We start from the raw sequence: 7314 nt of genomic DNA on the forward strand, positions 1-7314 counted from the left end.
TCGCCTTGCACCATGTACAAGAGTATATTCTAGATACGGCTGTTTTTGCTTGTATTCCTGGGAATCTGCATAGATCTTGTACACAGATAATTTTTTACAATGTAAATGGTCAAGCTCGTAACTCAGTTTGGGGGTAAAGTTTTTTAGGAAAAGTTTAAGTTGTGCTGGTGACCATGTTGCCAGAGTTTCCAAACTGATTTTAGCAAACTGAAAAGCCTCTCTCATATTTTTAGAGAAGGTAAGATGGGTGGAGTCATTATTGAATGTCTCAAGTTTTAGCAAACTTCGTAAGGTGCCATCTTTTGAATGGAGGAGGTTGTGAGCCCACCTGATAATACTTGCTACCGCTGTGGCGTATGCACTCGTGATGGTACATTCCAGTCTCAACGCCTGTACTGGTGTAGATGTAGAAACTTTCAGAAGTTTTTTTAATATTTTGCTCTCATTTAGGTCCATGTAGGTCCATTGTTTTAGAGGGATATATTCCGAGGCGTATGACAGAACTGGTGGTATCTTGGCTCTGTAAACCTGGATTAGTGCAGAGAAGTGTCTATTTCCAGTAGCCGTATATAGGCGTGACAGGGCCCCAGCATGTAGCTCGCATTTCCTCTTTAGATGATTAATTTGTTTGATGTTACTCATATTGTGTGTGAAAATTCTGCCGAGATATGTATATTCCTTTACCTGCTCTAGTTTCTCACCTCCCAGCTTCCATTCATACCTCACAGTTTTCTTTTTCTTTGAAAATGCAACCACTTTAGTTTTGTTTATATTCGGGATTAAATAGTTTTTCCTAGAATAATGGTATAAAATATCTAGGAGACTTTGCAGCCCGAAAGGTGTTAGGTCAAACATAACTATATCGTCCGCATACAGCAGGGAATAAATGCACTGAGTAGCTATCTTTGGAGGTGTGCATTTCCCCTGCTGTAATTGGGATGGTAAATCACTTAAATAAAGAGAAAATAAGATTGGAGCCAAAAGGCACCCTTGCTTTAAACCGTTAGATGTCCGTATTATCTTCGACAGACCCTTATCTCTCCCCATTTGAACACGGCACCAGGTATTACTATGCAAATTCACGATTAATTGTAGTAATGTTTCCGGAATGCCCATTTTTCTTAATTTAGTCCACAAGGTCGGTCTATCCACACGGTCAAAGGCCGTCGAGTAGTCGATGAATGCTGCATATATGGATTGTTTTTTTCCTGATACGTATTTATCTAAAATTGTCTGGAAGATTGCTACATTGTCTGTGACTGAATGGTTCGGACGAAATCCAGACTGAAACATAGGAATAAGACCCGCCGTAAAAGCCCAAGTTTTTAACCTATCCAGAATTTCTGCTGCAAAAATCTTCCCGGCTGAGTCCATAAGGGCTATTTGTCTATAGTTTCCTGGTATACTTCTTTTTCCTTTTTTATAAATCGGGATTATTATACTTCCCTTCCAGGAATTTGGAATTTGGCCGGAATCAAATATGTAATTAAATAGTGGCGAGAGCAACAGTCCCCACTCTTTATGATCGGCTTGATAGACCTTAATTGGAATCTGATCGGGGCCAGATGCACCCGTGCTTCTTGCCTTTTTGATGTTTATGGAGATAGACACTGCCGAAGTCTTGTTGATTTTAGTATCATTCAATTCCATAGTTCGTTCGTCAGCCTCTCCTATCTTAGTGGTCTTATTCAATTTATATAGCTCGCTGATGTATATGTCCCAGTCATCCTCTGAGACGGGAGTTGCTTCCAGCTTCTTTTTAGTGCCAGTCATTTTCGCAATCAAGGACCAATATTTGCGCTGATTATATTGGTTGACTGCTTGTTGGATATCAATCCAGTTGGCGTCTTGCTTTAGTTTTTTCTGTTTAGTTTTTTCTCGTCGTATTTGGTTCTTTAGTCTATTAATTTCCGTTTTATTTACAGACGAGAAACTCAAATACTGGGCTCGAATCAACCTATTAAGTTGTTTTACGATTGGTTGGTTCCAGTTTTTATTCTTTCTGCTGCAGTTACTTTTTACTGATCTGTTGTGTTCTATCTTACTTTGTAAAGCATGCTTGAGCTTATGGATTATATGTTCAAAGTTCGTTATAGGATCGTTTGAGTATTTGGTTTTCAACAGATGAGTATTAGAGATTAAAAATCTCAAGTAATCCAGATTCTCTGTCCCCCAGTAGATGCGACGCCTCATTGTATTTACTTCCATTTTGGATTTTTGGAATATTGGCTGGTTCTGAAAAGAAAGCTGTGCATTCCAGAGAGTTGTTAGATACAAAAGAGCATGGTCACTTTCCTCGTTAAATTTGATTGAAAGTTCAGTGATTTGTTCTTTTTCTTCCATCCCACATATAAAGTAATCAAGAATAGACGGAGATCCATTTCCCTGTCTTGTGTATGACGCCGGTTTGTCTCCGTTGGTGTTGCCATTAAGTATTGTCCCATTTATACTGGGAAGAAATGATAATAACGCACGACCCCTTTTATCTGATTTAACTCCTTTAGGAAGTTCTGGGAGTGATGTTTCCAGAAATTCTTCTTTGAATAGAAGGGCCCATTTCTTAATTTCGCTGTTTGAAATTTTAGCATTTAAGTCTCCCATTATAATATATGGCATATATAATTGATCTTCGATGATGTGAGTAATGATTTCCATTAGATAGTTAAACAACAAATCACAATTATTACTGGGGGGCGCATAGATGTTGAAAAGTAATATTTTTTCTTGAGTAGTTGATGATTGAGTTTTGAATGATACCTTGATACATTGTAGATTATCTGTATTTGTGTCAATTATTTCTTGCGACCAGGAGTATTCTTCTTTCAGTAAAATTGCCAGACCTCCCTTGGCGTGTCCCCTTTTAGATTTATTTGCCAGGGTTTCATATACATAGTAGCCCTTTTGTATAAAAGGAGCAGTTGACCATGTTTCCTGGAGGGCGATAATATCCGGGAGATCTTTAATTGCATTTTTCATTTTTATGGCAGTTTTCCCAGCCAGATTCCAAGTCAGTAGCGTCAAACCTTTGCTAAACCTGGTGTTGTTGTAGTTTATTCATTTTTTTGCTATTTAATGTCTCTGGTAGCCATGCCCAGGATTTTATAGAGTTCTCAGTGTTACTTAGTCCCAGATCCCGGGACCATACTGTCCTTTCACCATGCTTAACTTGTATTTTAAGTGTATCTTTCCTCGTAGTATGTAATTCAGATTCTCCCCATTTTGGGCTGCAGTTATCATTTCTTCTATAAGATTGTCCTGATGTACCTTTATTTTGCATGTTGGATTTGGGGTCGAATACTGAAATTACATCGTAGCCATTCTTGTGTAAAATTTCCTTCTCTCTAATTATTATTCCAGGAAGGACTGGAGAAAAAAAAGATACCTGTACTAGTTTATCATTTTCTTTTTTTGGAAAGAGTACTAGGTCAATTTCTTTACTTGTAAGAGAGATCAAGGATGGAATTTCTTGTAGGAGATTAATTATTCTACCACGGTTGAGCGGCATATTGTCTGTGGGAAAGAGTTCCTCGATTATTATATGTTTTGATGGAATTCCTTCCCACTGTTGGAATTTCTTGTCATGTAATTCATTTAAGTCCATGGATTTTCGCTCTATTGTTCTATTTGTTGTCGGTGGACAGTATTCTTCTGCTTTTGGATTTAGGGGTTTCGCCAGCGGTGTTTTTTGGATTGCCGGTGAGTTCACCGAGTTTATGAAAGTGGATTTTTGGAATTTAAGTTTGTTCCCTTTTGTCTTCTGTATCCTTCTCAAGGGCTTTCTTCTCCTTTTCTTCCCCCTTGCTTTTTCCCAGTCGTTACATTTTTCTGTCTTTTCTGGCTGACTAGGTTCCTTTTCGGCAATAACTCCCGATGACTCTATTTTATTATCCCGAGCTATCAGATCTGAGTTGATGTTAGTTGCTTTATTAGAAAAAATGGGATAGTGCTTAGTATTGCTTTCAGAGGGATTTTCCGGATCTTCTCTAAACAATTTTTTGAGTGAATAAACGGCAGGAGATTTTTTCCTATTTCTTAATTCCTTAGTTTTAGTCTCAATTGTTACCACATCAGTCGTTTGAGAACTTGCTTCCTGTTGTTTTGGAATCTTTGTTCCATTTTTTTGGCAATCTTCACTTTGAGACATTTTGACTGTTTCATAATTTTTTGGTGTAACTTTGATTGAGTCTTTTTTCTTTTTTTCTTCAAACAGGAATTTAAGTATTCCTATTTGCACGTCTAGAGTGTCGTCAGAGTTAGCTAAGATTTGGCCAAGATGGGTAAGTACTGATTCCAGAATTTCCTGCAATGTAAAGAGTGCTTTTGACAAAGGAGAAACAGTGTTTACAGAGTTTAAATTTGTGAAATTGGGGTCAATGAAGTTAACATAATTGGAGTAGAAGTTAGGTGATTTTTCTGGTGAACTAGTTAATGGCTGTTTTTGTCTTAACAGTATTTCTGATTTTTCTTGTTCTGCCTTCGTAGAATTACTGACAGATACCTCCAGTAATAATTCACTGTCCTCATGTTTTATAGGTGTTATAGATTTGATTTGAGACGTATCTAGGAGCATTTTTTGATTTTCTTCAGAAAAAGAAATCTTTGCCAAATTACTTTCTATAATTGTTGATCCTTGTTTATGAAGTCTCTGTTCAGAGGAAAGTAACAAATCATGTTCTACCTTATTTTCTGACAAATCTAACCTATTTTGATCTTCCGGTATACAAGGGGATGAGTGTTTTTTCGTTGCGAGGGTAGAAAAATATTTGTTTATAGCTGGAGTACATGAGAGTTGTCCAGGTTTCATTGATTTGTCTGAAGATTTTCTGACGGCTACGTCGGTCCCCATGCGCCTCATATAGATTGTTCGTGAGCGCAATTTTTTTAATGCTCTCATGTTTGGGGCCAGAGGTCAACTTATTAGTTAATTTGAATAGTCACAGCAGATTTTATATTATTATGATGAGTTTGTTTCAGTATCTGGAGTAGAAATGATTAATATAGGTTGAGTATTTGTATTCAAGTGTATATCAAGTTATGGCTAGGTGAGTTCCTCAGTTACAACCAACCCCTAACCGTGGACATGTATTGAAATTCTGACTCACCAAGTAAACATTGCGTTGAAGTCTTTATGTTGTCAAATGTTATCAGATCTCTTGGGCTAGATGAAAGTGGTGCGGCCCGCCCTTTGCCCGGGCTTAGCCCCGGTCTTGGTCCCGCGCGCGTCCCGCGTCGCGGGGAGCAAGATGATATTTATACGATTCGTCGGTGGGCGTGTCCGTGGGCGTTTCGCCTGGGGGAAGAGGAACCAGCTGATCCCAGCTAGGATTTCTGGTCCTCGCAGTCCCCCAGGCTAGGTGCGCTCTTAGTATACACCCTGGCCTCAACCCCTCTGACTCCAGCTGGGAGCGATAGACAGAGCGTGCGGAATGCAGCTCACGCTCACACCAGCGAGTCAAGGGGAGGCAGCGCCACGAAACGATGGAGATTGAGCATCAGCTCCGATCAGGCAGCACAGATCACAATCCACGAGGGGAGATTCCTCACACAGCAAAACAGATTAGAGCACCAATTCCAAGCTCCGTTGAGTGGCGCCCGCGAAGCGGGTGTCACGAAGCTATATCCTGCTCGTCGGTGGGCGTGTCCGTGGGCGTTTCGCCTGGGGGAAGAGGAACCAGCTGATCCCAGCTAGGATTTCTGGTCCTCGCAGTCCCCCAGGCTAGGTGCGCTCTTAGTATACACCCTGGCCTCAACCCCTCTGACTCCAGCTGGGAGCGATAGACAGAGCGTGCGGAATGCAGCTCACGCTCACACCAGCGAGTCAAGGGGAGGCAGCGCCACGAAACGATGGAGATTGAGCGTCAGCTCCGATCAGGCAGCACAGATCACAATCCACGAGGGGAGATTCCTCACACAGCAAAACAGATTAGAGCACCAATTCCAAGCTCCGTTGAGTGGCGCCCGCGAAGCGGGTGTCACGAAGCTATATCCTGCTCGTCAGTGGGCGTGTCCGTGGGCGTTTCGCCTGGGGGAAGAGGAACCAGCTGATCCCAGCTAGGATTTCTGGTCCTCGCAGTCCCCCAGGCTAGGTGCGCTCTTAGTATGCACCCTGGCCTCAACCCCTCTGACTCCAGCTGGGAGCGATAGACAGAGCGTGCGGAATGCAGCTCACGCTCACACCAGCGAGTCAAGGGGAGGCAGCGCCACGAAACGATGGAGATTGAGCGTCAGCTCCGATCAGGCAGCACAGATCACAATCCACGAGGGGAGATTCCTCACACAGCAAAACAGATTAGAGCACCAATTCCAAGCTCCGTTGAGTGGGATGCCATGAAATCTACAATACAGGAAAAGTGTCTGGGATCGGGTGACAAATAGACTCTGAACTATTGGAAGTGGAAACAAAGTTATTGACATTAGAATCCCAGGTTGTGGCGGGCGTACTGGACTCGGCCCAGCTCTCAGAGGCATGCAAGAGGCACACAGAGCTTCTTGAACGCCAACTATGCCTGAATATTGCGACCACTCAGCAGCTTTGCACGCTACAGCTGACAGGTCTGAGCCTTTATTGGAATGGCTGATCAAACAGGATAAAGTCACGGGGCCCATAACTGCACTTTGGTCACCGGAAGGCAGCCTTAAATACACACAACATGAAATCCATAGTGTACTGACCATTCACTTTACAAAACTATACACACCGGCCTTAGACACTACCAAAACAGTAATATGCTTTTATGGATGGCCTTCCATTCCCCACCCTCACTGCTGAACAACGCAGGGAGTTGGAGATGCCAATCACGCTGCAGGAGGTAAAGAGTACAATGCCAGCCTTGCTAGCTGGTAAGGTCCCTTGCCCAGATGGCTTCACTCACGAATTTTATAAATCATTTGCTGATTTGTTAAGTCCCCACCTCCTAAAGGTATATACCGAAACCTTGGAAGGCGCTCCTCTCTTTGCCTCCCTGACGGAAGCGACGTTGATTACACTCCCAAAACTAGACAGAGATCCCACACAAACAAGCGCCTACCGACCATTGGCATTGCTGAATGGGGACTATATGGTTCTGGCAGGCGTTTTAGCAGGTCGGTTGGCACTCCTTACTCCACATCTGGTTCATCCAGACCAAATGGTTTCATTTCAGGCCATAACACCACTCTGAACATCTGTAGGCTCTTTAGGGTAATGCGTAGCAGAGCGGGCTGCATGGTCCTAGATCTGGAAAAGGCATTTGATATGGTGTAGTGGCCTTACATGTTTGCGGTGTTGAAGCGCTTCAGTTTAGGGCCATATTTTCTTACTCATGAATTTATTGT

This window comes from Lissotriton helveticus, chromosome 5_1 (genome assembly GCF_964261635.1).
Source record: "Lissotriton helveticus chromosome 5_1, aLisHel1.1, whole genome shotgun sequence".
NCBI classification, from domain to species: Eukaryota; Metazoa; Chordata; class Amphibia; order Caudata; family Salamandridae; genus Lissotriton; species Lissotriton helveticus.